Source organism: Spermophilus citellus (genome assembly GCF_964194105.1).
Source record: "Spermophilus citellus genome assembly, chromosome: 3".
Classification (NCBI taxonomy): Eukaryota; Metazoa; Chordata; class Mammalia; order Rodentia; family Sciuridae; genus Spermophilus; species Spermophilus citellus.
In genome coordinates, this window is record NC_138184.1 from 165836398 (window position 1) to 165859613 (window position 23216).

General features: G+C 32.9%; 1 long non-coding RNA gene across 1 annotated transcript in view; it reads right to left on the bottom strand.

The window, feature by feature from the left end:
- Positions 1 to 3616: 3616 nt before the first annotated feature.
- LOC308645520 overlaps positions 3617 to 23216 on the bottom strand; it is a 78905-nt gene continuing 59305 nt past the window's right edge. The window contains exon 3 of the long non-coding RNA XR_014021228.1: positions 3617 to 5186. This is a non-coding gene — a long non-coding RNA (uncharacterized lncRNA). The remainder of the gene's footprint in view (positions 5187 to 23216) is intronic.

The window sequence follows — 23216 nt, forward strand, 5'->3', positions numbered from 1 at the left end:
ATTGGAAATAGTCTTTTAATATTTTATTATTTCCCTTTGGGTAAGAAGTTGCAGTTACCCAATAAACTATGTCTTAGATAATAAGCAGCTGTGAATGTTACCAACTACGTAATAGGCCAGAACATCAGATATTTATTTGATCACAGTTTTATTTCTTTAAAAAAAATATTTTCTGAGACAGTAGTATTATAATAAATAAAACTACAAGGAAATTATGTACTTTACTAAAAAAAAGTTCTGAATGAAAATTCTATTTTCTTCTATATCTAATATATTATCAATAACTTTCAAATGATCATTATTAAAAGCCAAGATTTGCAATAACATCACCCCACAAATACAGCAAAGCCAGAAGAATAATGCCAACTCACTCAGATCAACACAATCTTATTGTAAAAATTATCAATACTTTATATTTCAGATCTATTTAGTATTGAAATGTTTAGTTTCTGAGTTCAATAAAACAGGAAGAAAAGGTAGTGAAATCAATATGGCAAACTAGCTCAAAGACAAGGTTCATATAAACTGAGAGAATAAGGCAGAAAAGGGAAAGTTCTCAACTTCACAGAACAGAAATCACTCCAGAAAACATCTGTTCTTACTATATCTGTATCTTCTTGCCCCAATTCTCTTGATCAGCTCAACTCACTCTTCCATTAGCATTCTCTGGGGAAGCTGCCACTCTACATGGAGTGTTGGCTCAGGGAAGCTGTGGTAGACCAATTCTCATTTAAAACATAAGTGAATTTTGTCTTTCAAACATGCTTATTTTGTTCCTCTGTATCAGATAACTATTTCCCCTATAGGTTACCAAGGTAAGAGATCAGCAGTTATGAAATTTATTGTTTATTCACATCACTGATGTACTCAGTATGTAACAACCTTAAAATATATATTTTTATTGAAAATATAGACTTAAGTTATTTTCTGTCCTTCCCTTATTTATTTAATCTCATCAATAGTAATCAGGTATATATTATTGTACTTTAATAATTCATTTTTGGTTATGTAATTATATTAATAGTATAAAATCAATATACTATTATACAATCTAGTAATAGTATATTTTTACTCTTACGTATGCATTATTAACATACTTATGTTACTGTTTTAGTCAGCTTTTTCACCTCTGTGACTATAAGACCTGACCAGAACAATTATAGAGGAGGAAAAATTTATTTGGAGGCTGGCAGTTTCAGAAGTCTTAGTTCATAGAAGGCCACATCCATTCTTTGGGGCTCTAGGTGAGGCAGAACATCATAGCAGAAGAGTGAGGCAGAGGAAAGCAACTCACATGATAATAAGAAGCAGAGAGACTTCACGCTCCAGATACAAAATAGATGCCTCATAACCATGCCCCAATGAACCACTTCCTCCAGCTACACTTCACCTGCCTCCAGTTCCCACCCCAGTTAATCCCATCAGGGATTAAATTGCTGATTAGGTTAAGGATATATAACCCAATCATTTCTCCTACAAACCTTCTTGCATTTTCTCACATGAGAACTTTTGTGGGACACCTCACATCCAAACCTTCACAGTTAACAACATACTAAAATATTTCATATTATATAATTGTATTAATTATAATTATCATTAGTCCCTATTTGTTTGCCCTATATTTAACATCATTACCATATTATTATTGCATTAAATGCCCTTATCATGCATTTTCTATGTGCTAGCCACTGGAATGTGTAGTATATAGCCTCTAATGTTATTTTTAAAGAGAAGGAAATTGAGGTTGGGATTAATTTATTTACCTAGAAAGTGGAACAACTAGAATTCAAAAAAAGTCAGACCTAAACCTAAAATTATTTCAGTGGGAACATCACTCTTATATATTTATACTTTACATCCTTCTGAGAAAATTCAAATATTATATAAATCTGTACTTTACAAAACTATATTTAAACTCCCAAATGGCTTCCAACCCATAAATGGTACTATCTTAAGGCATCACCAAAATGATCATAATTATTTTAGATGACACACACATATTTTTCATGCATTTTAAGCTAGATTTATAACATAGTCATGAACAACCTAACAAAGTTTTGATCAAACACAGACCACATATACGATGGTGGTTCTGTAAGCTTATAATCACTAGACTTCCTATCATATAGTGCTGTCATAGCCATCCTAATGTCATAGCTTTACACATGTTTGTGATCACATGTTTGTGGTGATGCTGGTATAAAACAAGTCTACAGCACTATCAGTCATATAAAAATATAGCATGTGCAATTATGTACAGTGCATGATAATAGATGACTGTTACTGGTTTATGCATTACTAAATTATGTCTATTATTTTAGAATATACTCTTATTTATATTAAAAAATAGTGTACTGCAAAACAATATGCCATGCAATGACAGCAGCAGTCTCAGACATTTCATGTTTAATGTGTCTCTTGATTGCTTACTTTTGTGTTTGATTTAATCTCATGTTTTTTCATCACAGCCTTAGGAGTAATAGGTTATTACATACATATGTGTCTATCAGTGTCTATGTGTGTATACACTGTTTTTTGCATAACAAGATATCATCTGTTTATCAGAACATATCCTCACTGATAAGTGATACAAAACTAATAAATCTGTTTCCACCAGTTCAATTCACCAAGGAGAAAAATAGATACTAATATGATTCGGCATCATTTCTTTTCTTATATTCCAAATTTCAGTTAATATTAGAGTAGGAAAAGCAAGATAATTAAAGTTGATAAATGAATTGATTATTTTAATGCTGAAATGACAGCACTGACGATCTGTCACCAAATGTCATTCTAGCAGAGTTTATGAAACTATTATATTTAATGGAAAAGAATGTGGGAAATGTGTAACAAGTGCTGTCAACTCTGTCTAATCTCCATGCTGAGCTTGGTGCTCAGGTGTTAGAACATTGAGTAATCAATGGAAATAAAGGCTTGGATCTATTTCTACTGAAAATGCAACACAGGGATAGAGCCAGGAGGTGGATTAATTAGCTTAGTGGGAGTACATAGCACTGAACACCTTGTAGCTGTGCCTTCTGCTAGTCAGTATGCCACCAATAATATCAACTGGCTATAATTAGCAAATTATGTCCAAAATTATTCCTATCATTTTCAAAGGGACAAATTTTATTTCTCTTTGCAACAACATTCTAGAGTTTTTGGAAATTTCTCTCCTTATTCTTTTCCATTCCCATAATTAGAGAGACTCACGTCTTCACAGAAGCAGTGGAACCCTTCCAAGAAGATTCCTCTTAAAGTCTTTATTTAGTTTTGCTTGGTAATGTTCTGAGTGCCTAAATACTTTTGTTCGTCTGAAAAATAAGGGTTTACCATGTTCTGCCATATCTGAATGGAGGCATTATATTTTAAAATTGTTTCCTAAAATTTCAAAATAATCCTAACCAAATAGCCCAGTGAATGCTAAGAAATCATAAGCATAAATACGTATTTCATGTAATTACCTCAGAAGCAGTATTATTTCAAGAAATGACACGCAAGTTCTTCGGAGAAAGGATTCAGTAATTTAAGTGTAAAAATCCCTAATACAGGTAGTTGAGTCTTTCCAACCTTTAAATGTGTTCTGTCTTTAAAACTACTTTAAACTGAGCTATAAAGATTAAAATTTCCATTATGCAATTAAAAAAACAATAAGGATCATACCTGAGAAGGCGCTAAAGAATAACTTTTATTTTACTATTGAAAGGCACCTGTTCATTTAACTTGTAACAATGAAACATCTGTTTTTCAGCCCCTTGATAACACAATAACAACCCAATAAATAATAAAAAAAATCTAAATACCAGAGATAGTGTTTTTCCATTTTGGAAAAATCATCAATGAACACCTTGCTATTATAGATTGTTCTTCCAAGAAAATAAATGTAGTATAATTCAACATGCCTAAAAAAGTAATAAATCTTTCACAAAGATTAATGAAAATTAAGAAAACTTCTAAGAATGCAGCACATATCACTTGTGCAAAACTTTAAAGCTGCTTAAAGAAAAGTTCAGGTTTTTTGCCTGATTTAATAAGAGGCAGAGCCCAATGTTAGCAGATGAAGATAATAATGTATAGATTATCAGTACCTTAGATAATTCATCCAATATAACAATTGGTAAAATACAAAACAGAGAATTTTAGTTGTTTTTCATCTGGAATCTAAATTTCTATAAAGGGATCCTAGTGTGTGTTTCCTTTTTAAGGTGAGAAAGCTTTATGATATCCAAACAAAGCAGATCACACCAGTGTGACCCAAAAGGAATATGACCCAGAGCCCTTAGTGGGATAAGGCAACTGTTCCTGTCTTCAGTGCCCAAACTGGGTGTGCGTATATTCCTTAGGATTTTCAAAGAAAATGGCTAAGAAATAAATGAAAATACATACTAACACTTTCTCAGTTATAATTTATATAGTTAGAAATGAATAAAAAATAACTTTCATTAGATTGTTTTACATTAATTTAAATATGTTGCCACAATATTTACTTCATTTAAAGATAAATTAATGTTAGCAATAAATGATGAATTTATATCCAATAAATATGATACACTTAATGTAGCATTTCCATAAATGTGCTAATATAACTACTCCACAACTATAAATGGAAAAGCTTGAAGGAATTAAATAAATTGCATGATGTTTCTAACTTTAGTAAATAAGTCTCTGGGTTATAACAAGCACACATACATACTCACACAAGATCTAATAAACCAAAAATAGAAAATAAATAACTAGGCAAGCTCAACAACTCAGCAATAGGTCTCCAAAACGGAAAATAACTCAAATACTCTTTATATTTGGTATTTTAATATATGTTTTATTGTTTGAAGTTAGAAAAATATATGAAAGTAGATGTTACCTAAAATACTCTATACAAGGGCAAGTGATATATATTATGTTAAGTCTGCTGACGGGAGAACACATAAACTCTAAATTATGACTGTATTGTACTGTCTTCTCACACTGAAACAACATAGACCTTTGGCTCTGTTTTAGTCAGCTTTTTCACTGCTGTGAATAAAGGATCTGACCAGAATAACTGTAGAGGAGGATGAGTTTATTTGGTGAGTCAAGGATTCAGAGGTCTCACTCCACAGACAGCAGGTTCTATTCCTCAAGGCTTGAGGTGAAGCAGAACATCATGGCAGAAGAGTGTGGCAGATGGAAGCAGCTCACATGATGATCTGAAAGGAGAGAGAGGGAGAGGGAGAGAGAGAGAGAGAGAGAGAGAGAGAGAGAGAGAGAGAGAGAGAGAGACACTCCACTCTCCACATACAAAATATATACCCCATAGCCACAACCCTAATTACCAATTCCTCTAGCCAGACACCACCTGCCTCCAGTTACCACCTAGTTAATCCTATCAGGGATTAATTCTCTGATTAGGATAAGGGTATAACCCAATAATTTCTTCTTCAAACCTTCTTGCATTGTCTTACATGTGAGATTTTGAGGGACACCATATCTAAACCATAACAGGCTCTCCTTTTACTTTGCAGCAATAGTATAGCAAGAAAGGCAAATCTTCTAACACAAGAAAAAGAATCCAAAGTTTTGCCTGCCACTGATGTAAATGTGCTTATGGAATAAAAAACTAAAATGACAAGTGTTTCAAATTTTGCTTATGTCAACTGAAAGTCAGAGGTAAAATGACATAGTTCATTAAAAATGGAAAGTAATATTTGCTAAGTGAAATTTGACCTCAAACATCTAAATGATGATGTGTAAATACTAAAACACACAATATAATGTAAACAATGAATATTTTATAACATTAAGATAATATAATCACTTCTACTTCTACCATGAATTTATTTCAAACCACTAAATGGCTAACAAGCATTGATTTGTCTGCTTGCATTTGTGTTTATATTTTCTTACATATGATAGTTTTTTCAAACTATCTACTTGAGGAAATTTATGTAAACAAATGGCAAATATAAAAGGCATATGCCAATGTTGTTCCTCCAAAATTTTAACTGAAGTACATTAACTTGAATAAGAATATGTAAAAAAGACAAGCTCTTGTTTTCTTGTTACCAATGAGAAGCTTTTGCAAAATTGATCATTTCCTGAAATACTTGAGGTAAAAAAAGAATGTGTCTAATCAAGGAGGTAAACACAAAGCAAGTAAATTAAAGATTCTTAATCTCAACTGTGATCTTAATTTTTAATTTAATTTCACTTAAATTACATATACCTTTCTGTAAATTAATTTCTTCCACCTTAAAAAGGTCATATTAATTTTATCAATTGCCACTTATAGAGATAATTTGCCACTTCAAGTCAGTTGTGTTTTAACATAAATCTTGAGAGTTCAGTGTAAAACTTAATAAAGAGTATCACTATCTCTAGGAGCTTCTTGATTTATATAGAAGTTTTAATCTTGATTCTAATTATACTTGCTTATAATAATAATGTACCCATAAACTTTTTCTGAAACATTATGACCAGATTTTTTTAAATTCAGGATTTGCAGGATTTTATAAAGTTAAATAGTGCATATACCATGTCTTAGTTCACATGTCCTCTGGAGTCTTGGTCTATAATTTGTAATTAAGCCATCAAAACAGTTGAAATGACAAATATATTATTTACTCTATATTATTCAGGTTTTATAGGTCTATTATTTTCAAAGCATTTTGGATTTCAGAATTGTGAACTTATACACCATTTGTTTAATATTCTTTAAATCTCTATTTAATCCTCAAAGTTGTACCTAATGCTAAGATTACTAGCCACACTTTGTAGATGTGGAAATTGAGTTTCAGAGAGAATACTGAGCTGTGAAGTTCTAAGCCCAATTTGTCTGATTCCAAACATATCATCTTTCTATAAAGCTGTGCCTCCTCAGAAAGGAAAATGAAAGAACATGGATATGAGTGATATTTTGTGTTCTACATCAAGTGGAGGTGAAGAAAATCCCCAAACTTCTTCTCACATTTCTAAATCATTAGGAAGAAAATACAACATTTGTACAAAATATTGTAACTATGATAAGTGTGCACTATGTTTTTGTCCACTTTAGGATCAATCTCTGAGGAAACTAACTGATGTTACTTCCAATAGGCATCTCCTATTCTGGAGAGTGTGCATTCTGTTCTTGGAGAACAAGAAGCTTGAATCATCATCCCAGTTTTCTTCTAAAAACACTTGACATTTCAGTAAGGAAATTGCATAACAAGAAAGATGATATCTTGGAACACAAATTTGGAACTAGACGTAGGTGATTTTAAGTATCAATTTATTAGCCACGTGTAATGAGTAACTACTAAACTTTAATACCTTAAAATGAAAAGTAGGGATGGTAACAGCTACCCGAAAGCATTCTTATAAAGAACATGAATCATCTTTTCACTTCATTTCTTAAGAAAAAGCAAGGAACTGTAAAGACCTAGGGGTCTCTCATGAGGTTGCAGTCAGGCTGCTGTTGACTTGAGCTACAGTCATCTCAAGGCTTATCTGGGGCTGAAGGATCAGATTCCAAGAGCCTCACTTTCTGAGTGTTGGTTGGAGCCTTTCCCAGTTCTGTGCTACAAGGACCTCTTTACAGGTCCATGGAGCAATTCATACGGAGAATGCACAAGACAGAGACCAGTCTTTCATAACCTAAACTCAGAAGTGACATAATGTCACTTTCACAATAAGCTATTAGTTACTAGGCCAACTCCAATACAATGTGAAACTGGACTACAAAGGATGTAATTTCTAGGAGGCAGGAATTATTGGGGCTTCTCTGGGAAGCAATTATTTAGCAAAAAAAAAAAGTCTTCATATTTGGGGATCAAATATGTATGCTGGGATAAGACGTAAACTGGTTATCATAGTACCTTGTATTTACTGGTTCTCAATAAACAATATTTCTTTCATTTTTTGAGAAATATAATATTAAATGAGAAATCATCTGCTTAAAAGATTTTCAAATTTTATGAGATCTGTTTTGCTATTTTCAAAGGAAAATAATGAACAAAATATCGAATTGTTGGAATAATTTCCATAATAGCCTTTCTGCAGTCCAAAATTAGATAAGGTATTTTATCATTTTATCTAATTATTTTATCATTTTCAACCTATGGTTTTAACCTACAATATATTGAAATATTTTGTTTTTAGCCATGCTCATCTCTGAGGGTGTTTTTCATAATGCTGTATACCAAATTGACATTCATCTAATCAGACACACAAAAGTCACAAGACTTTGCAGTTCTCTCACATACCTTGCAAGGCATATGATCAAGTAAATAAAGCCAAGTGAGAGTAGTAATATCAATCCATGTGTTGGACATTATAAAAGCTTCACATTTCTTACCTTTCTATTTTTTCATAAGCTAATAAATCACATTGAACACTTCTCTGCATGTGACATAGAAGATTGGTGATCCCAAAATTTATTTCCATGTCCTTCACTTATCAATTGGTGGAATTATTTTTTTTTTTCATCTTCCACTTAGAAGCAACTATGATCTTTAAAAAAAAAAAACACACTTTTTTGTTTGTTTGTTTTTCTGGTACAAGTGGTATATTACCACGGAGCTACATCCCCAGTTCTTTCTGTTTTACTTTGAGACAGGATCTCACTAAGTTACTTAGGGCTTTGATCAGTTGCTGAGGGTAGCCTCAAACTTGCCATATTACTGCCACAGCCTTGTGAGTTGCTGGGATTACAGATGTGCATTCTGTAGGTTGTCAAGCATCCAAGCAGACTAGCTGATGGCCTGGGCTTCAGTCTCAGGGAGAAGTGCAAACCAGGTCAGAAAGAAGGAAAGCTCATTTGTATCATAGAGACAGACACAGGGGGCTGGGGAAATAGCTCAGTTGGTAGAGTGCTGGCCTAGCATGCACTAAGCCCTGGGGTCAATCCCCAAAACCACCAAAAACAAAACAAAAAACACCAAAAAACCAAAGAAGAAGAAGAAGAATGTAGAGGCAGTCTTTGTTGACAGAAAGGATGCATTTCCTCAGCAGATACAGGCCTAGGACCGTCATATCCAAATGGTTATTTAGACCAAATGGACTGGTTGGAGCCCCCACTCAATGTAGAAATAGGATTTATAGTAGCTTGTCTACCTTTAAGAGGATCAGTATTATTTGTGACAAAACGTCAAGAGAGCTTACAGCTGAAATTTGGGGAAAGGCAGTTTTTGGATTAAACAGAAATTGTAAAAATACTCAACAATACAAAAATCAGAACAGTATGAACAAATATGTTATAGAAACTCAATATTTTAATAGTTATTTTTATCTCCAAAACACAAAGGGTATAAATGCTAACTACTATTGGGAGAGCTTAACTCTCCTCCAGCATATTGTATGATGAGTATCATAGAAATTGCAGAGAATAGGTCAACTGATATAACTCGTGACTGAATAGGAACACTACACCCAGGTTTTGAGGATACTGGTTTCTAGAAAGGGAGAAATGTAAATGCAAATTGCATAATTAGAAACGTCAGTGATACCTTGGATGTCTAAGTCTGGCTGCAGAATAATTAACTTAAGTACTTTTTTGAATTATTTTTGAATACGTGCATGGTTCAAAGTGACTATTATTTGCTTGTTCCAGGAAAGGAACACAGTTGAAACTTAGGAATACAGGAATAAAGGGCCAATTACAACTGTTACTAAATGATAAAACAGTCTACAATTGCTTGTGCTCAGATATTTGCTTGCCTATTACTTTTAATATTCTTATTTTATAATCTGTTTTTTTCATGAAATAGTAAGGAAAAGAAATTCAACTTTGTAATAATTGTTCTGTCAGGCATTTAACATGATACCTTATTTAAGTGAGGAAACCTTATGATAATGTATGCCTTTTATGCTTATTTTGAAAATGAGGAACATTAAATTTTGACATATTAACAAAATTGCCTGAGGTTCCACAATAACAGAAAAAACTAGGTTAGCCAGTTTCTAGACCTTGAGTTTTTCATCCTCTGCTTTCCTGGATCTTTGAAAATTTGTCTATGATTGTTGGAATATATTTTATATTAAGTAAACTTAGTCATTATTCCTCATCAAATAAAATAATCTAAAATATATTATTTAAAATATATTTTATAAAATGTTACAGCAGAATTAGCTATATTAAAAACAACAATTGTTACCCATTGATATTATGTTCATATAGTATCTAACTACTTGCTTTTTTTTAAGTGCACAGATTTCCATAGAGTAGAAATTCAAAAGTTTGGCAATTTTCCACACTAAAGATTTATACAAAAGGTGCACTGATATTATTCTTTCAAGGAATAAAAATGATGAATCAACCAAATGATCTTTCCTTTAGTAAAACATCTGGTATAATATAAATATAATAAACATTACAAGTAGTTTGGCTGTTGTGAGTTGAGATAAATCACTTTGAGATACAAAGATGTAAAAGTATTAAAAAATCCTTTTACCATGTAGTTTGGGTTAACACTACTATACATACTGCCTATGAATATTGTTCCTAAGTGAAAAAATACTCGTTATGAAATTTTAAACTCCTATGTTACATACATTTAATATGTTGAATTTTAGCTACTATAGAGAACATAGGACCAGTACTTGTGAAAGACTTTAATAACAGTCAAGAAATAAGATAAAGCCTCCTATAAATTTTTAGTTGAAAAGCTTTTTTAGGTCAAAGTTGTTAACTGGACAAAATAATCTGAGATAACTCAGAGATAGAGTTTAAGTAAATATTAGTTAACAATCCTTATTTGCACCCATACTTATGGCTACATTATCCACATTAGATTTTTAAGTGTACGTTTGGTTACTATGAATAGATATGAGGTAAAATTTATTCTTTAATTAAACTTGACTTATTTTAAATGCTGAGCAATTAAAAATCATGTAATTGAACAAATTAGAGAATCATTGCTGTAACAAGCTTTAAATAACTTAGTATAATGTTTTTTTTAAAAAAATATATGAGGGGCTGGGGATGTGGCTCAAGCGGTGGCGTGCTCGCCTGGCGTGCCTGCCGCCAGGGTTCGATCCTCAGCACCACATACCAACAAAGATGTTGTGTCCGCCGAGAACTAAAAAATAAATATTAAAATTCTCTCTCTCTCTCTCTCTCTCTCTCCCCCCTCTCTCACTCTCTCTTTAAAAAAAAAAATATATGAGTTGTTATAAACCAACTTTAGAAGAGTGCATTTTTTACTCTTAGAAATAACTCAGTTTTTCATACCATTGTCAAAATAAAAACATTTGTTTAAGATCAAGCAATAAAATTCAAAATGTTAATGCATTTTACATGGCAAATAAAGTTGCTTTAAACATACACAGATTCACAGATTTTGTCCCTATTTTTTTTAAGTGTGTTATAAAATTTATTGGTGTAAGCATCCAGACACTTCCAGGTGGGAAGGATGATGATATGCAGATTCCGCTACGAGGTGCAACAGAAAATCGTGTGGGCAGGACAGTACGCCTGGTGCACGACTCCAAACAAAGGTTAGACGAGAGTGCTTCCTCTGGGAAACTCAGAATAATAATTTAAAGCTTCATGAGGCAAGATATGTTCCAATTTAAAACACTAAGAAATAGTACCATCAATGAAAAAGGAAATCATCTTCTAAGTGTACCAAAAGGGGTGAAGGACAAACAAGAGGGACATTTGCATCTGTCGAGGTACAAATGGGAGTGTTCCATTGAGGGGCGTTAATTATTATTAATGGCAAACCCTGCAAATACAAAATAAAACCCAAATCACTGGTCACATGATTCAAAACTTACATGTAATAAAGGCAAGGCAATAGACTCAAGTTATGGCCTGTCAAATATTTACTCCACAGACATTATCTACAGAAGCACTTGGCCGATTTGTACACAGTGATTCCTTATGCACGCCAAAGGGGTTTCTGTAAAAATGACGCTATATACAGTCTGTACACAGATCCACCAGCAATTCTCCATCTCCCGGGGGAGTTATCGACTTAAAGCAGGATACCTGAGGTTTCATGTCTTTAGTTGCCTTATCACAATCCCAAATATACACTTCAGGGGTTTTGTTTTCAAAGACATTTTCCTTGAATATGTGCACTATGGTTAAAATTAAAAACATTAAAAAAATAAAATAATTGCTTGAAGGAGCTGGCCCTCCCCACCCCATGCGAGAGACTTCATCTTTTTCTGATTTGAAAATCTTTAATGTTGTTTAATTCTGATGCTACTAAATCAATAAAGCAAAAGGAACTACTACCATGATTTCTTTCAAAATTGTTCTTTATAGTATTTTTTAATATTTATTAGCTGATTATAGTTATACATAACATAGGGGTTCATTTGGTCATGGATGTGAGGTAATCTGACTCTGACATCAGTCACCCCATTGATCGTCAAGCCTGATGCTACTAATCTGGCTGGCTCAGGTGGGTGTCCTTTCTTTCTTCTGTGCTCCATGTGTCCTTTCAGAAGCTGAGCACTTGTTGAAAAGAGGACTTTAGAGTGTCTGTGCTCATCTGCTAAAATCTCCAAACAAGCTCTTTTAATAGTGTTTTTATAACCATGTAACTGTTGTGAATCTGTATGAACTTCACATGAGAAAGGCCCAAAGTCACATTTTATTAATTTAAGTGCTATCTTTAAACAACTACTTAAAAGCCCACACTCAATAAATAAAATAGAAGCTTAGTAAGCTTTATTCCTAAAGATATATTATCTGCTCATTAGGTAATCCTGATGAAATGAAATTATCTATCATTTGGCTGAATAATTCAACCAGAAATCAGGAGTAGCGATTCACCACATATTTTCACTTTTAAGGTCAAGAGTTACTTGCAAGAATTTTAGAAGTGTCTTAAAACTATTGTAAAATGAGTTTCTAGGGCAAAATATTTCAGAGATTCAGCTAAAAGAAGTACAAAGAAAAGTGAATGTTCATACTTGAAGTTAGTTATTTTTATACTTGCACATTTAAGTTGGTCAAAGTAAACTTTTTAAGAATTGAAATTATCTATGAGTTTAAACCTTTCTCTACATTCTTAATTTAAAAAACAAAGTTAACTTATTGGTTGCTGGCATTTATGGTTTACTTATGTCAGAAGCTTTGTTAAATGAGCACCTTCAATTTGTTACCTAGTTGCCCAATGTAGTACTTACTCTAAACAGCATGAAGGTGGCAGTTTTGCTATCCGTATTTTATAGATGAGGAAACTGATACTTAGAGGAATTATGAATCTCATCTGGAACTTTCAGATCAAGCAATAAAGTGACAACTAGCATTAAAATACTTTCCTTATTCCTGATCCCACATCCTTTAATTCTAAACTAGGCTGCCACTTAGAACACAATTGGCAAAATTATCTTCTAATTCAGTTGAAAATTGCATACTAAAAATGTCTACTTCTTAGAATACAGAAATAGAATGCTGCTGATAAAGGGAAAGTAGCTAAGATCTGTATAATGAGAGAGAAAGAATACGAGTAGATTTAAGGCCAGAATAAAGGCAGAGAAAACAAAGACTATTCAAATGACCTAGAGGAAAGTCAGTAGAAGTCTAAGGCAGAGCTGTGACAATAAGAAAGAGCTGATGGATGAGGGAAAATGTTAAAAATCATTTAGGAGACAAAATTGGTAGGATTCGTTGGTTGAGTTTAAATTTGATATTGGAATAGACAAGAGTTGACAATAAACCCCAGCCTGACTTGAGTTATCAAATGGATGGTTTATATCACTGATTACATGGAGTGTTTTGCTTCTGTATACCATTTGATATCCATATAAACATAATGAAACAGAATATTCTTATAAATTCCAAACGAAAGTTAATTGACATACAAAACGTCTAGTGCCTGTCACTGTTGTCAATCTATATTCTGTACATTTCTGGAAAATTCAATGTGAGATGTGAAAAATATTGCTTTTTAAAATTCTGTGTTCCACCATGGAGTGCCAGATATTGGGCAAGAGACAATTGAATAAATAAAGTATGTTAGACCATTGTTACAGAATAGAAGTCACAGAGACAAACCTGCACATCTACAGTCATTTGTTCATAGACAAAGGTGCCAAAAACTTACCCTGGAGAAAAGACAGCCTTTTATAAAATGGCTCTGGGGAAACTGGTTATCCATAAGTAGAACATTGAAACTAGACCCTTGTCTCTCAGCCTGCACATAAATCAACACAAAATGGCTCAAAGACCAAGGAATTAGACCAGAACCTATCCAACTCCTAGAAGAAAATATGGGGTCAACATTCCAGCATACAGGAACAGGCAAGAATTTTCTCAACAGGACCCCTAAAACTCAGGAAATAATGTTAAGTGTTAATAAGTGGGAAAGTATCACATTAAAAAGCTTATACACAGCAAAGGAAACAGGAAAGTAAAGACCAAACCTACAGAATGGGAGAAAATCTTTGCTAACTATTCTTTTGACAGAGGGCTAATATTTAGAATATGTAAAGAATTCAAAATTTAACACCAAAAAATCAAATAACCCAATTAATAATGAGCCAATGAATTAAACTTACACTCCTTAAAAGGAGATATATAAATCACCAAAAAATATATGAAAAAAATATTTCAACATCATTAGCAATTAGGGAAACGCAAATCAAAACAACACTGAGATATCATATGATATCATATGAAAAACACCCTCAGAGATGAATTGTCACAGAACTGTATACAATTAGAATTATGTAGTTTGTGTTATTTTGTGTAAGTTTTTCATCACTCAGCCTATCTTAAGACATTTCTGTCTATACATGTATTTGTGCGTTTATATGTGTTCTCGATTATGTTTTTTTAAAATTTAGGCAAGTGCATTTTACAATGTATACATTATTAAACAGCACATATTAGATTAACTAACAGTACCTATAGTACATTAATCAATGTATTTATCTTTAAAATTTTCTCAATTACTTTATATTAGGAGTTTACCGTTTAGTTGGAGAAATAAAAAAGTCAACAACATCAATTCAGTTTGATAAGGTTAAGCACAAACTACTATCAGAGCCAAAAAAAAAAAAAAAAGTAGATAACCTAAACTAAGATATTAGAGTTGTCTACGTCTCAATGGATAAATATGAGTAATAAATTGTTTTATTTATTAATATGACATATACTTTAAATAACCTGTGGTAACATAAAAAATAAAAATAAGAACATTGTTTCTTCAATATTTTTAATCACTTTTTAGGAATATTGTAAAATTGCACTGCACTAAAAATTAATTTTATGAATTACTTTATTTTTAATAAATGCAAACAGATTAAAAAGAAAGCAATTATGAAGCCAAAATTATTGCCCCTTTTATAAATTAATAATTAGTTTTCCTTCCACATGATAGAACATTTTATCCAGAACACATTTTAATCAGATCCAAGAATATTTTCAGAAAAGATTATATTTAAAATGATGACTAAGAAATTGCCCAGTTATATGTTAGTCAATCTGTTATGAAGGGATAACAGCTGCTAGGGTAAGACTATCATCATGTTGGTAGAGATCTGAGCAATATTTATTCGCACTCAGGATGAGGTTCTGTTTTAAAGATAGAGCAATTTGATGTTCTTTAATAAACTTATATATGAGAACATTATTTTAAGTTTTTATATAAATGTTAAAGACAAAATTTGCTCAATGTTTCACTTAAAGAACAGGAGAAATGTGTGCAGGACAGCACATCTCAAAGCTGACAAAACTGACAAGCAGGAAGCATATTATAACAGATTGCATACATCTCTGACTTCTCTGTACGCATTACTAATAATTTTATTCATAGAGAATAAACCATACAAAAGCAAACACAAAATAGGTCTTTTAAAAATTTACAAATGTTGCTCAAGATGTAAATAGCATTCACACATATCAAGACATTAACTACATGAGAAAAACAAACAATATTGGCTCAGAAATTAAAGAATCCTATTGTAACTTTATAATCAATGTGATTTTGTCAGTATACCTAGATTTGATCAATGCAATTCCTATGGCCTTTGTCTCCTATGTGTAAAATACTTCTTTATATTTTACTTAGGAATAAATACTCTGTACCAAGTCTATGTGAGGTACCACATTAGACCCTACAAATGCATTGGTGAATGTACAGAGTTTGCATGTATGAGTTGACAACTGATAAAATAAAACTAAACAATAAATTATGTACCACGTAATTAAACAAAAATTATGAGAGACCTTTGTCTTGGAGTGAGTTCCTACACTAGGCTTCAACAGACTGGACCAAACCAAAATGGAGTCATTTGCACTAAATGCCATATAATCAAACTGAAGCCTTAAAGAAACATATAGATCCCAAAACAGACCGGTTGGTTTTTGCTATAAACAAAAAAACCTAAGTTAGCAAAATAATGAAATCCTCTCTGATTTAATCTTAAAAAGAAAAAAAGAAAGAAAGAAACAAAGAAACAAACAAAGAAAGAAACTTGTGGTAACCTTATATTAACCAATCAGGCTTTTATCTATCATTTGGTTTCCTTTTTTCCAATCTTTCGAAGCCTGATGCTCTAGTTCCCAGAGTGACTCACATTCCATTTTGCAGAATAGAGGTTGTCCCAATTCATGAATCACAAATATAATCTAAATTGATCTATAAAATATGTTGTGATATTGTATTTTCATGTTAAAATGTGCTCTGGGCATGAGAAGTCCTTCTGTCTTCTAATGTCTTCTTCAATTCATTTATTTATTTATTTTTTAGTGTTCTGTAGTTTTCATTGTAAAGATCTTTCACCTCTTTCATTAGATTAATCCCAAAGTATTTTATTTTTTCTGTAGCTATTGTGAATGGGATAGTTTTCCGAGTTTCTCTTTCAGCTGATTCATCATGGTGTATAGGAATGCAATTGATTTATGGGTGTTAATTTTATACCCTGCCACTTTGCTGAATTTGTTTATGAACTCTAGAAGTTTTCTAGTGGAGTTTTCTGTGTCTTCTAAATATAGGATCATGCCATTGGCAAATAGGGATAATTTAAGCTCTTCTTTTCCTATTCATATTTCTTTAACTTCTTTCTTTTGCCTAATTGCTCTGGCTAGAGTTTCTAAGGCTATGTTGAATATCAGTGGTGAAAGAGGGCATCCCTGTCTTTTTCTAGTTTTTAGAGGGAAGTCTTTCAGTTTTTCTCTGTTCAGAATAATGTTGGCCTTGGCTTTGTCATATATAGCTTTTACAATGTTGAGGTATCTTCCTACTATCCCTACTTTTTCTAGGGTTTTGAACATGAATGTTTATTATAATTTATCAAATACTTTGTCTTCATCTATTGAGATAATCATGTGGTTCTTGTCTTTAAGTCTATTTATGTGATTGATTCCCATTTATTGAATGAACCTTACGTCCCTAGGATGGAATCCACTTTATCATGGTGCACTACCTTGTTAATGTGTTTTGTATGTGATTTGCCAGTATTTTATTAAGATTTTTTGCATCTATGTGCATCAGTGATATTGGTCTGAAGTTTTCTTTCCTTGATTTGTCTTTGTCCAGTTTGGTATCAGGGTAATACTAACTTCATATAATGAGTTTGGAGGGGTTCTCTCCATTTCTATTTAATGGAATAATTTGAGGAGAATTGGTGTTCTTCTGGGAACATCTGGTAGAACTTGGTTGACAATCAATCTGGTCCTGGGTTTTCTTTGTTGGTAGGCTTTCGATAGTGTCTTCAATTTCTTTTTTTTTTTATTGATTATTTAAAGCATTACATAGCTCATGATATATCATCTTTCATACATTTGACTCAAATTGTGTTTTGAACTCCCATTTTCACCCCAAATACAGATTGCAGAATCACATCTGTTACATATTCACATTTTTACATAATGCCATATTAGTGACTGTTGTATTCTGCTACCTTTCCTATCCCCTACTATCCCCCCTCCCCTCCCCTCCCCTCCCATCTTCCCTCTCTACCTCCCCTGCTGTTGTTCAATTCTCTCCCTTTTTTCCCCTCCCCCTTGCCCCTCATAACCTCTTATAATTTTATGTATCATTGAAGGTCTCCTACTATTTTGGAAAGCACATGGAAATAGTGTCTTCAATTTCATTGCTTGAAATTAATTTGTGTAAATTTTCCATGTCCTCCTGATTCAATTTGGATAGGTCACATTTCTCTAGAAATTTGTTAAAGTCTTCAAGATTTTCTATTTTACTGGAGTATAAATTGTCAAAATATTTTCTGATTAATATCCTTATTTCACTAGTATCCATGAAGATATTTTTTTTTCATCACAGATTTTAGTAATTTGATTGCTTTCTTTCTTCTGGTTCACTTGGCAAACCTAGATGTCCCTCAAGAGATGAGTGGATAAAGAAAATGTAATATGTATACACAATGGAATATTACTAAGCCATAAAAACGAATGGCTTCATGACTTCTTGGATGAATCTGGAGACTACTATACTAAATTAAATAAGACAATCCCCCAAGAACCAAAGGTCAAATGTTCTATTTGATATGTGGATGCTAACACAAACAAGGGGATGGGAAAAAATAGAAATTCAGTGACTTAGACAAAGAGGAAGGAAGGTAAGGGAGGGGAGATAGAAATAGAAAAGACAGTAGAACAAATCTTACATAAGTTTCCTACATTCTTATATGAATACACGACCAATGAAACTCTACATTATATACAATCACAAAATGGGATCCTAGTTAGAATAAACCACACTCCATATATGTATAATATGTCAAAATACACTACCCTGTCATATGTATCTAAAAAGAACAAATTTTAAAAAATTGTTGGAAAGAAAAAAAGTGCCCACTGCAATTTAAAAAGGATAGTAGGATAGTCCTCATTGAGATGATGACACTGGAAATATAAGAAAAAAGTTGAGAGAGCAAGCTAGGATATCTGTAAAATAGTTCTTGACAAAAGGGACAGCCACCCAAATACTATAGGGCTAGGAGATCAGTGTACCCGGAGCAGCCTGACCGGAGAGAAGAAAAGTAAAAAATATAGAAGAGACAGGATGGAAAGTAGAACATATATCACATATAGGTCTTGTTTAAAAATTTGAATTTGAGTAAAATTGAGAGACAGAATTTTGTATCAAATAGTGATTGCAATAGTTGAGCAATCAAAGGTGTTTCCAAATTTGTTTTCTGAGTATTAAAGGAAAAGTGTTTCTCTCATTCTGATTTGTTCCTGTAATCAAATATAGTACACCTTTTATCTTAAAAGCACCTAGTTAGAATGATAAATATGATTGCCTTGTGGTCAATGAAATAAGGGATATTGAAAGGAGGTAGAACTTTAAGGGAAGATAAGTAGTTAAGTTTGAAAAATGTTTAGTATGACTGGTCTATAAGAATCCCTAGTGGATCTTTAATATCACATATTTTCATTCATTTTGCTTTGGATTTGCCAGCACACCAATTTACATTTGAAGCCATGAAGCTAAGATCATCCAAAAATCAAAATACATGATGAAAAGGAAGACAGTCAAGACTGACCCTAGGGGTATGAGAATTCAACAGTGTTTAAAACAGCAAAGTAATCTCCAAGAAAGATAATCAATGAGATGGGAAGAAAATCAAGAAAAGCTTCCCATGCTGGAAATAATGTGAGTCAACAAGTTGTTTTACTCCAGACATGCAAGGATGTTTTGACATATGCAAATGTAATTCATCTCATAAATGGAATTAATGACAAAAATTACTTAGTCATCTCAACAGAAACAGAGGTCTTTGACAAAATTCAGCACCCATTTATGATAAAAACACTGATAAAACTAGGGATAGAAAGAGCCTATCTCAACATCATGAAGTCTATATATGAAAAACCCAAAGCCAAACTCATACTAAATGGAGAAAACCTGAAAATATTTCTCTTAAAATCAGTAATAAGACAAGGATGTCGACTCTCACCACTCCTATTTAATGTAGTGCTAGCAATTCTAGCCAGAGCAATTAGACAAATAAAGAAAAGAAAAACAATAAAGAAGTCTATTTTTCACTGTTTGCAGATGATATACTCTTATACTTAAAATATTAAAAACAAAAACAAACAAAAATAAACTGTACCGAAAGACTGCTAGACCTAATAAACAAATTTGGCAAACTAGCAAGTTACAAAATCAACATTTAAAACTCATTACTTTTCTATACAAACAATGCTGAGAAATAAATCAGAAATATAATCCCATTCACAATAGCCTCAAGAAAAAGAAAGAACAAATGAACAAATGAACTAGAAAGAGAGGGAGGGAGAAAGAAATGGAAGGGAGGAAGGAAGGAAGGAAGGAAGGAAGGAAGGAAGGAAGGAAGGAAGGAAGGAAGGAAGGAAGGGAGGAAGGGCCATAGGAATAAATGTAACCAAGGAGGTGAAAGACCTCTACAACGAAAACTATAAAATATTGAAGAAAAAATGGAAGAAGCCACAGAAGATGGAAAGACCTCCCCTGATTATGGATAGGCAGAGTCAATATTGTTAAAATGGCATATTACCAAAAGCAGTATACAGAATCAATGCAATTCCCATGAAAATACCAATGACATTCACCAGAGAACTAGAAATTTAAAATAAATAAATATATATATATATATACTAAAAGTCATTTGAAAGAAAAAAAGACCCAGAATAGTCAAATCAATTCCCAGCCAAATAAACAATTTTGGTGGCAGCACAATACTGGACTTCAAGTTACACTGCAGAGCTATAGTAACAAAACTGCATGTTACTGGCACAAAAACAGACACACAGACCAATGGAACAGAATAGAAGATACAGAGAGAACCTCACTTAGATACAGTGGTTTGATTTTTAACAAAGTTGCCAAAAACATACATTGGAGCAAAGATAGCATTTTAAACAAATGGCTCTTGGAAAACTGATTGTCCATGGGTAGAAAAATGAAACTAGATGCTTATTTCTCATCCTGCACATAAATCAACTGAAAATGGGTCAAAAACCAAGAAATTAGAACAGAAACTATGCAACTCCTAGAAAAAAAATGGAGTGTCAACACTCCAGCTTATAGCATAGGCAACAATTTTCTCAATAGGATCCCTAAAGCTAACGAAATAATGCCAAGAGTAAATAAGTGGGATGACATCAAGTTAAAAATTTCTGCACAGAAAAGGAAACATGAAGGCAAAGAGAGAACCTACAGAATGGGGAAAATCTTTGCTAGTTATTCTTAAAGGACTAATATCTAGAATATATAAAGAATTCAAAAATTTAACACCAAAAATATTAAATAACCCAATTAATAATGAACTAATGAATTAAACAGATACTTCTCAAAAGAAGATATATAAATCATCAAATCTATGAAAAAAAGTCAACATCATGAGTAATTAGGAAATGCAAATCAAAACTACACTGAGACTTCATCTCACATCAGTCAGAATGACAGTCATCAAGAACACAAATAACAAATGCTAAAGAGGATATGGAGAAAAAGGAACACTTTTACACTCTTGGTGGGCTTATAAATTAATACAACCACTATGGAAATCAGTATGGAGGATTCTCAAAAGACTAGGCATGGAGCCACCATATTTCACTCCTCAGTATTTATCCTAAAGAATTAAAGTCATCATGTAGAGTGATACATACATACCAATGTTTATTGAGGCATAATAACTATGGAACCAGCCTAGGTGTCCATCAGATAATAATTGAATAAACATAACATGGTATATATGCACTATGGAGTTATATTTAGCCATAAAGAAAAATGAAATCATGTCATTTGTAGGGAAATGTATGGAACTAGAGACCATCATGTTAAGCGAAATAAGCCAAACTTGGAAAGTCAAGAGTCATATTTTTTTATATATGCGAAAGCTAGAGAGGAAAAAGGAAAATAATTGGAGGCTATGGATTTCTGAAAATCAAGGGCAAATCATTAGGGGAAAGGGACATGAGGGAGGATGGAGAGGAAGGAGGAAGGGAGGGAGGAGGGGAGGAAGGAGGGAGAGTGAAGTGATATTGGCCAGATTATGTTGTTACATTCTGTGCATGTATGAATAAATAACAACAAATTCCATGATTACCTATAATGCACCAATGTAAAAGGAAAAATGTAAAAGGAAAAAAGAAACAATGGGAACATACTAGAAAAAGAAGGTAATATGCTCTAGATCTGTGTTGTTTTATACAAAACTTGAAACCAGTTGAAATAACATTTTATCATACATCAAAACTGTGTGAGTCAAGAATTCAGACAGAACTCACTTGGGCAATTATTTTGTTTCTAATAACATCGACATAGGTCCTCTGTGTTATATAGCTGGGAGGACTGATCTGGAGAGTCCAAAGCAGTTTCCCTCATGCTGATTTCTCTGAAGAGATCTCTGGAAGGATCACCTTAATTGGGACCATGTTTTAGTCAACTTTTTTGCCACGGTGACCAAAAGACTTGACAAGAATAATTATAGAGGATGAAAAGGTTACTTTGAGTTCATGGTTTCAGAGGTCTCAGTCCATAGATGCCAATTCTGTTGCTTTGGTCCTTAGGTGAGGCAGAACATCATAGCAGAAAGGTGTGGAGGAAGAAAGCAGCTCAGGACTTCACAACCAGGAAGCAAAGAGAGAGACTTTTTCCCTCACCAAGTACAAAATATAAATAAACCCCAAAGGCATGCCATGGTGACCTACCTCCTTCAGTTACACCCTACCTGTCTACAATTACCACCCTGGTTAATCCCTCTCAGAGGATTAATACACTGTTTAGGTTAAAACTCTCATAACCCAATCATTGCACCTCTAAATTGCCTTGCATTGTCTCATACATATGCTATTGGGGTACACCTGTTATCTAAACCATAATACTAACACCAAAAATAGCCTCTTAAATGTGGCACTCTCAGTGTAATCAGGCTTGCTACATACTGGATAAAGACTTTGAGAAGGAACATATTAAGACCAAAGTAGAAAATGCCTGTGTATTCTTGTTTGGGTCCAGAAACTATTAGTGTGACCTCAATCACAGAGTAGAGGCAATGTAGACCCCAACTTTCACTAAAAGGAGTGTAAAAGAATCCCTAGTCATTTTAATAAGTAAATGTCATTTGTAGCTGACAGCCAAAGAATATGTTTGCAAATTCACAATTGACTTTTATAACATGGATATCACTATTTTCCTTAATAAGAGAATCAATTGAATAGTTTCTATGAAACTTTGATTGAGTAGTTTTATATATTTATCTATTTATTTATTTTTATTCATTTAAGTACTGGGGATTAAAATTAGGGCTTAAAAGAAGAGGAACAAGACATATGAGGTGAGTCCTCCCTT